Here is a 9,071-nt window from a genome sequence, read left to right as displayed (position 1 = left end):
TGCTGCTACCTTCTCCCCCTTCTTCAGCCCAAGACTTTTGAGATCCCGGCTTGCAGAGCTCTGCACTAGGAGCTAATGGAGGTGAGGAGAGCCTAAGGGACAGACCCCAGGCCTGGCCCCAGAGACTTGTGTCTCCCCCCTCCGCCGAAGTGCTTTCCTGCAGTTCTCCATTCTGTGTTCAGTTTGTGGGGACCCCAGAAGGTGCCAGGCTTTGCTGATCCTCAGGTGTGAGTCTGGGACAGTGGTGGGACTTATGGTTGAGGGAAGTCTTTCAGGCAAATGCAGGCTTTTCTCAAACTCTTGGACCATCTGGTGCCCTCCCTGGGGTCACAGGACCTGTGGAAGTTGGGAAGCCACTTTTCACTGTCCTGTGTGACTTTCCCTGCAGAGTGAGCTCTCCTGCAGGAGGTACTCTCACATGCTTCTTTAAAAGCACCTGTTCCTCAGATCCAGATCAGTTGTGAAAACAGGCTTCTTCATGTCAGTGTGCCAGCTCCCCCTCCCAGCTCAGAGCTGCCACACCTAAGGATCCTCCAGCCCCAGTACTGGTTGGGTCTCATGGAGGAGTTAGAGCAAAGTGCCCCTTCTGAGAAGTGACTCAGAACAGAAGGTTCCTACAACCCAATGAGGTCTCTTCCAGTTGCCCTGTTCTTGGTTTGCACTGGTATAATTCTGAGTCCCAGATTGGCAGCCCACATTGCTGTGAGGGTTGCTGGAGATTTTGCCCTGCCCACAGAACAGAAGTTTCAGAAGAAAGGCCAGTTTGGCATAATGAATTCTTTTGATAGATGGCAACAAAATTATCTTAATCTAAGCAGTTTAGGGAGGAACCTCAAGAACATCCATAGTGAATGCAGCCTGCAGCTGTGAACACACGTTTCTTTTGGAGAGCAGGCCTGTGCAAGCCCAGGACCTAGGCGGGACAGTTCAAGCTGCCCTTTTTCCATGGCCAATCTGTGTTTGTATTGAGAAAGTATTTTTTTTTTCCAGTTGACTGATTTCCAACTTATGGAATGGAACTGACTTACTCAGAGTGGGGTTGACGTAGAGAGTTAAAGTACAGAAGGAATAATCCAGATGTCCACAAAAGCTTGCTGTCACCCCAGGGCTTTTAAAAGCTCAGCAGCTAGAGAAGCAATGTAGTATTTGGTTATTCTCATGCTTACGTCTAGTCATTCATTATAAGCTGAACATGACACAAAAAGAGTCATCTGTGTCACAATAGAAACTAGTTGTAACTAGACTTATACCACATTATCACATTATTACTATATTTGAGGTTCTCAGGTATTATCTTAGAAACTAGAAGAGGCCTGGTTCTTGCTACATATAGTCATATTCTATATCTTCACAACACTGTGTGATTTGTTCTGTTAATGCTACCATTGGCATACAATACCTAGGATATTTTGTGCTCACATCTGTGACATGAGACAATAGTTCATGTCATCCCTTACCTGAATAAACTGTCCTTAGTGTACAGTGTAGTCGGAGGGGCCTTCTTTTCCTCTGAGATAGCAAAACATTTCCAGTCTTCATACAAGTCTGTCAGCCATTGTCCAGTGCCTGTCTTGAGATGTCCACATTGTCAGCTGAGAGTCTTCATCCAGCCTGCCCTGTAATTCTGTAGAACATTAATAGGGTTCCAGCCCTAGGAATTAATTAAGTGTTCTAGTACTTGCCAAATATGCTCAAAACCTAGTTTCCACCCTAGCTCTGTGTGCTATACAGAAAGAAAATAAAGAACCCCATTGCACTTGAAGTTTAGCCTCCAACAGAAGGAGAGCCTGCACAGGGCCTTTAAATAACTCTAAGCCCCAGCTTCCCCACAACCCCGTCCATCGATTCCTTTATTGGTGTGTTTTCATTAATACTCACTTTCTTCTTTGTGTGGAAAGAATGTGCACCATGTCAGTAAAGTGTGTGTGTGCGTTTGTGTTTGTGCATGTTCATCCATGAACTCACTATAAATTTTCATAAAATCACTCAGAAGTCCCTAGTGAAAACTGTCGAGGTGCAGGCAGACTCATGTTACTACTGTCTCGTGGCACCTTGCAGGGAGCACTGAAATCGTGGGCTACTTTAATACAGTCTAAAACGAGGCTGTGCATAGTTTTCAGTGAAATTGTGACGTCACCCCACTACAGAGAGCAGCAAAAGCTTCATGTATCACATGCTGCTGTTACCAAGGTGAGGCAAAGCCTCATCCCATAGAGAGTCTGGTAGGATTTGGTGGCAGGAAATAAACTCAGAACTAAAATCAATCAATTACAAACAAAGAGAATGATACAAAGAGCCAAGCAAAGCAAGAGCTGGCTTTTTTTTTTTTTTTTTTTGAGAAGATCCACAAGACAGACAAACCACAGAGCCTATATCTAAAGTACCAAATCAGAAAGGAAAAGGGGGATATAACAAAGGACACTGAGTGAATTCAACAATCATTAGGGCTTACTTCAGAGGCCTTTACTACAGAAAAGTGAAAAATCTATTTGATACTGGTGATTTTTCTAACAGATAACAAATACCAAGTTAAATACAGATCTGGGAAGGTAATGAATAATTCCCATAAGGAAATAGATACAGTCATTAAAGGCTGCCACTCCAAAAATTAAAAATAATAATAATCAGGGCCACATGGCTTTAATGCATCCTTTCTACCAGACTTTTAATGAAGACCCAATAACAATAGTGCTTCAATTATTCCACTGAATTGAAAGAGAAGGAACATTGCCAAACTCCTTCCCTGAGTTTCTCCTTTTACCTAGAATTCCTGAGTCTGTTGCTTCTTCCATTGTCACCCCATCAATAGAACCATTTAAAATGGGATGTAATCGATGTCTGGAGCCTCATTCTTTCCCTTGACCTCCATGCGGTGTCCAGAAGGCATGCCTGTTCTCATGGACATGGACTCATCTCTTTTTGCTGCAGCAAGAAGAAAGCCAGCAGAGGAGGCAGGAGCTTACAAAGAATCAGTAGGATTTCTAGAAAAGAAGCATCCAGATCTCCATTCTCAGAAAACCCCTGGCTTGCTCTCATGTGACTGGGTCCTCAGACACCAGCAGCCTTAGATGAGACCAAGGAAAGCTGTGCAGAGTCCTGGGTCCCCAGGTTCTTGACCTCCTGAGTGACAGCTGTGGACACGTCCTCCAGGGAATCCTTACAGCTGGTGACATCTGGACAAGGTGAACCAGATGCCAAAATGAGACATGGGAGAGAAATCCTAGGCTGTTTGGAAGGAATTAGTCTCTGCTTTTGCTTCTGTCTCTTTGTGCCCTGCTGCTATGATGTTCATGGGGAGCTCTCATGCCAGTGGGTCTCCTCCTAATGTGTTTGTTGTTGCAGATGTCCTGGATGTTCTGGACCCCATCAGAACTCAGCCCGTGCTCAGTCACGGAGGTCAGCACCTTCCTGTCCATCAGGTCATGAGACCTGAGACAGTTGAGGTAACGGCAGTTGGCCTGGGTGAAGTGCTCACAGACTTGGACTCTCTTGCATGGCTGTGGCTTCAAGCAGATCTGTTTGTGGCTGTCTCCTTTGTAGTAACTTTTGCAGGAGAAAAGCATCCCCCTGTACCAGGAAGAAGGCCGGCTCCTCTTGGTTAAGCCCAGAAAGCTCATGATTCTTCAGGACCTGGAAGCTCTGTTCCTAAAAACTTGGTGTGGATATTTGCAGAGGTTTCTCTGGGATTTTGCATAATGACTCTGTCCCAGAAGTTTGAGCTTGCAGAGGCTTGGGCAATCTGTAGCATGGTCCCTGGATGCACTTCAGATTGAAGTCACAGGCTTCAGTAGTAGCCGCCACCTACAGCGTGATCCCTGCCTGATCTCCAGTCTCCAATAGGAATAAGCAGTCTTGCCCAGCAGCTCATAGAGCTCTGCCTCTGGAGCCTGATCCTACTCTGCAGTTCCTTTAAGGTCATGCAGCCCCTGTGGGCCCACAGGATCTTGGTGATGAAACAGTCTGCCCCAGGATCCCCCATGGTGCACTATGGCTGCAGCTGCTCAGGCTTGTGAGCTGGACTCTGCTTCATGGAGAAAGGAAACTGGAAAAGGGGATAACACATGAAATGGAAATGAAGAAAATAACCAGTAAAAATTAAAAGAATTAAAGTCATCATCTCAGGAGAATGAGTTGGAAGCCAGGTCCTTAAGCAGGCAGGTTCTCCACAACAATGCATGCTGGGTTCAAGACTGGACATGAGGTGCCCTGAGCTTGGGACTGCCAGGCTCCTACTGGGAAGAGAGCTTTCTTCTTCATTTCCGTAAGTCTCTCTAGTTTTCTTTTAAGGCTTTCATCTCATCATTGACTTTCCCAATGACCTTTTATGAAAAGCCATTATGGTTAACAAGAATTAAGTAAGGGCTCATTGAGCTGTTGGTAGTTGGAGGTCTGGGGGAAGCCCTGGACAGAGAGATCTTGCCTGCCAGGGGTGGGATGTGCATGGTGGGAGGGACTAGTGGAGTGTCATTGGCCTCAGTATGCACAGGCTTGGGGCTGGTGCCTGGCTGCCTGGTGCGCCTCTGTGGCTACTTAGCCTGGGTCCCACCGCAGATGCCCATGGTGGTTGCTGGCCAGTTGTCCTTGCTCTACCTGTCCTCGGGGCTTCTGGCGGGGCTGACCACAGCCTTGAACATGGACAAAATGGGCCGGAAATCGGAGGATCATGGGAGCATCTTCAACTTCCCCCTCCCCAAGCACTGGCAGTTGCAGCTGGAGGACAAGCCACTGTGAGTTTCCCCACATCCAGGCAGGTGTTCTGCACCACCAGGAGAGCAAGGGCAAGCACTGCTGCCACCAGTCCCACATGCACAAGGCCTATTTGCTGACTTTGCTCTGCCTGGCTCTGCTTTGCCTTGCTCTGCCCTGTGGGCTCTCACTTCTTTGGCCAAAGACTGTTGAGATCCCGGCTTGCCTCACCTTTCAATAGGCACCTCTGTGAAGTGAGGAGAACCAAAGGGACAGAAGGCTGACCTGGCCCTGGAGACTTGTGTCTCCCCCTCCACCAAAGTGCTTTCCTCAGTTCTCCACTCCGGTTTTAGTTTGCAGGGATCCCAGCAGGTGGCAGGCTTTGCTGAGCCTCCCCTGTGAGAAGGGGACAGTGGTGGGACTTATGGTTGTGGGAAGTCTTTCAGGGAGATGCATGCTTTCTCAAACTCTCCGACCATCCATCCAGTGCCCTCCCTGGTTCCCATTCCCTGCGTTTGTTGCGAAGTCACTTTTCGCTGTCCTGTGTGACTTTCCCTGCAGACTGGGCTCTCCTGCAGGAGATACTCTCACATGCTTCTTTAAAAGCCCCTGTTCCTCAGATCCAGATCAGCTGTGAAAACAGGCTTCTCCATGCCAGGGTGAGAGCTACCCCTCCCAGCTCAGAGCTGCAACACCATAGGATCCTCAGGCCCCAGTGCTGGGTGGGTCCCATGGAAGAGTTAGAGGAAAGCTTCCCTTCTGAGAAGTGACTTAACACAGAAGGTTCACAAGTGACAGTCAACCCCCAAGTATTTCTTCCAGGAGAAAGCACTCAGCTCTCCCCTTTAAACAGTTTAGGCTCCCACATGGCCCAGTTTTGTGATTGGGGAAGATTTTCTGGAGCTTAGTTGGCCAGTCAGAGTGGGGCTACATTCTTTTTTTTTTTTCTTTATTAACTTGAGTATTTCTTATTTACATTTGATTGTATTCTCTTTCCCGGTTTCCGGGCCAACATCCTCCTAACCCCCCCTCTTCTATATGGCTGTTCCCCTCCCCATCCTCCCTCCATTATCACCCTCCCCCCAACAATCACGTTCACTGGGGGTTCAGTCTTGGCAGGACCAAGGGCTTCCCCTTCCACTGTGCCCTTACTAGGATATTCATTGCTACCTATGAGGTCAGAGTCCAGGGTCAGTCCATGTACAGTCTTTGGGTAGTGGCTTAGTCCCTGGAAGCTCTGGTTGCTTGGCATTGTTGTTCACATGGGGTCTCGGGCCCCTTCAAGCTCTTCCAGTTCTTTCTCTGATTCCTTCAACGGGGATCCCGTTCTCAGTTCAGTGATTTGCTGTTGGCATTCGCCTCTGTATTTGCTGTATTCTGGCTGTGTCTCTCAGGAGCAATCTACATCCGGTTCCTGTCGGCCTACACTTCTTTGCTTCATCCATCTTGTCTAATTGGGTGGCTGTATATGTATGTGCCACATGTGGGGCAGGCTCTGAGTGGGTGTTCCTTCTGTGTCTGTTTTAATCTTGCCTCTCTCTTCCCTGCCAAGGGTATTCTTGTTCCTCTTTAAAGAAGTAGTGAAGCATTCACTTTTTGGTCATCCTTCTTGATTTTCATGTGTTCTGTGCATCTAGGGTAATTCAAGCATTTGGGCTAATAGCCACTTATCAATGAGTGCATACCATGTGTGTTTTTCTGTGATTGGGTTAGCTCACTCTGGATGATATTTTCCAGTTCCATCTATTTGCCTATGAATTTCATAAAGTCATTGTTTTTGACAGCTGAGTAATATTCCATTGTATAGATGTACCACATTTTCTGTATCCATTCCTCTGTTGGGTTCTTTCCAGCTTCTGGCTATTACAAATAAGGCTGCTATGAACATAGTGGAGCATTTGTCTTTGTTATATGTTGGGGCATCTTTTGGGTGTATGCCCAAGAGAGGTATAGCTCGGTCCTCAGGTAGTTCAATGTCCAATTTTCTGAGAAACCTCCAACTGATTTCCAGAATGGTTGTACCAGTCTGCCTCCCACCAACAATGGAGGACTGTTCCTCTTTCTCCACATCCTGGCCAGCATTTGCTGTCACCTGAGTTTTTGATCTTAGCCATTCTCACTGCTGTGAGGTGAAATCTCAGGGTTGTTTTGATTTGCATTTCCCTTATGACTAAAGATGTTGAACATTTCTTTCGGTGTTTCTTAGCCATTCGGCATTCCTCAGCTGTGAATTCTTTGTTTGCCTCTGAACTCCATTTTTTAATAGGGTTATTTTACTCCCTGCGGTCTAACTTCTTGAGTTCTTTGTATATTTTGGATATAAGCCCTCTATCGGTTGTAGAATTGGTAAAGATCTTTTCCCAATCTGTTGGTGGGGCTACATTCTTAATCCATACTCATTCACACAACAGAACCTCTTCCTCCCCACCCACGAGGCCTTGACTTGAACCCAGGTCCTTCCTGGACCAACAGACCTGAGAGAACAGATTGCAGCACAAGAGAGAAAAGAAGCCAGAATAGTTTAAACTGGAGAAAACCCCCATATAGGCGGTTTACCAACTTTTGGGATTGTGCATATTGTGGACTTCAGAATCTTAAGGTCAGATTTTTCTGATTACACCTTATAGGTGAAGCTGAAGTCTACTGAGGGTGGGATCATCCCAGGCAGGGAGGGGATCTGACTCTGCAGGCCTGGCCACCCTCTGCATTCTCCCAAAAATAATTTTTAGTCAGCTGTAAATCTGAAGTGAAATTTGTTTTTTGTCAACTCAAACGGTTGACATTTCAAGTCTCACACACCATGTGAGAGACACACATTTATCCACAGGGGATTTGAACTTACTTCTATAGAAATGACTGTGGGCCAACAGAGGGAAAGCATTCTTGCCTTTACCATTCTGTCTGTATCAGAGACTACATGGACTGGCTTCCTGGACAGACATGTCCAAGCAGACAGACATTGTAATGAGGGAAAACTTAGGCAAGAAATGACCTGGGGACAGTGATTTCAGATTGTGCCTTTAGCCAGGAATCTCTGTTGTCATTAAGGCAAGCAGTCTTGGGCCTGCCAAAACTTGTCAGTATTTCAGGGCTCTTACAACTGCTCCAGGTACTTCTGAGGTGAAAGCCTTTCATTAAAAAAAAAAAAGTTTATAGAGCAATATTTCTCAACCTGTGTGTGGCAACTGCTTCACAGAGATTGCATATCAGATACCTTGTACATTATGACTCATAAGAGTAGCAATATTATTTATGAAGTAGCAATGAAATAATTTTATGGAGGGGATCATCACAGTATGAAGAGCTGTATTAAAGGGTTGCAGCAGTAGGACTGTTGAGAACCACTGCCATAGAAGCTGACACATGGGAGCAGACTCCTCAGCTGAGTAGAGACCCACGACAAGGGATACCGTGTCCCACCCTAGAACCCAGAGGCAGAATCTATCCCAGGAGTCTGTGGGTCACCTTGTCTTAAATTCTCCCAGGCTCAAGAATAGCATTGATCATCTCAGCAGAGTCAGCTTGCACAGCCCACATCAGGCCCATGGCTTCCCTGTAAAGAGAAGGATGTGGGTCTAAGTGACAGCCAGTGAGACTGAGGGGACCCTGATACTCATTTGCTTTGAGCTGTGGTTTCTTCACCTGTAAAATGGTGGTGTTTCTGCTGAATTGGGTTGTTGTGGAGATTAACAGAACATACAACCTGCTCAGTGTCTGCCTGGCATGGACCCTGCTGGTTAAATGGAAGCTGTCGATGGTGACGAAATTAAAAGTAGAATTTCTAGCCAGATAGTGTTAGTTGTGGGGCGCCATACAAGTGTTCTAAGCATTTTCTGATTCTAAGACCGCCTCACCTTACAACCTAAGGCTCTTGATTTAAATTTTAAAAAAAAGAATAAATATAAAATACCAATATGAAAAAATCATAATCAGAAATGAGCTAATTCCTGTGAAGTCATTCAGCTTTACATTTTCTGCTTCTATTTCCAAGGCATCTAGAGTAGCACTATCCGAGATCCTAAAGCCTTCTGTTATGGTGCTACCCATTCATTCCTCTCTCCTTGAGGACCTCTCAGGTGACTTACCAGAATCAGATGGCTTTTAAGATTGTTCCCATCGGGTGCGATCTCTCTGTCCATGGGCCTTGCCCAAAGCTGCAGGGCCAACCTGTTGTTTTACAATCCAAAATTCCAGACATTAATTTTACCAATGAAGTTTCAGGAGTCAGATGCTGAAGTCAAGTAAAGCTCCCAACTGTCTTTCCTGATTCACTGACCTCCCAGAAGAAGAGCAGTCCTGTTCCCTCTGAACACTTTCTTAAAAATCCTTTAACTCAAAAACTTTCCATTGGTTTAGTTATCTAGATTTCCTTTCACGTTGTGTCT

General features: G+C 46.1%; 2 protein-coding genes and 1 pseudogene across 5 annotated transcripts in view; 1 reads left to right on the top strand and 2 right to left on the bottom strand.

Moving 5' to 3' along the window:
• Positions 1-9,071, top strand: part of LOC147998836 (uncharacterized) — a 924,038-nt gene that overhangs the window by 724,599 nt on the left and 190,368 nt on the right. The gene's annotated exons all lie outside the window — the stretch shown is intronic.
• The window catches only part of LOC147998838 (disks large homolog 5-like), a 260,765-nt gene that overhangs the window by 129,216 nt on the left and 122,478 nt on the right, over positions 1-9,071 (bottom strand). The gene's annotated exons all lie outside the window — the stretch shown is intronic.
• On the bottom strand, positions 2,694-3,979 carry LOC147998841 (zinc finger CCCH-type antiviral protein 1 pseudogene; annotated as a pseudogene).

Source organism: Rattus norvegicus, chromosome 19 (genome assembly GCF_021556685.1).
Source record: "Rattus norvegicus strain SHRSP/BbbUtx chromosome 19, alternate assembly SHRSP_T2T, whole genome shotgun sequence".
NCBI lineage: Eukaryota > Metazoa > Chordata > Mammalia > Rodentia > Muridae > Rattus > Rattus norvegicus.
The sequence above is the reverse complement of the archived record's forward strand: the minus strand, read 5'-3'. Positions and strand labels throughout refer to the sequence as shown.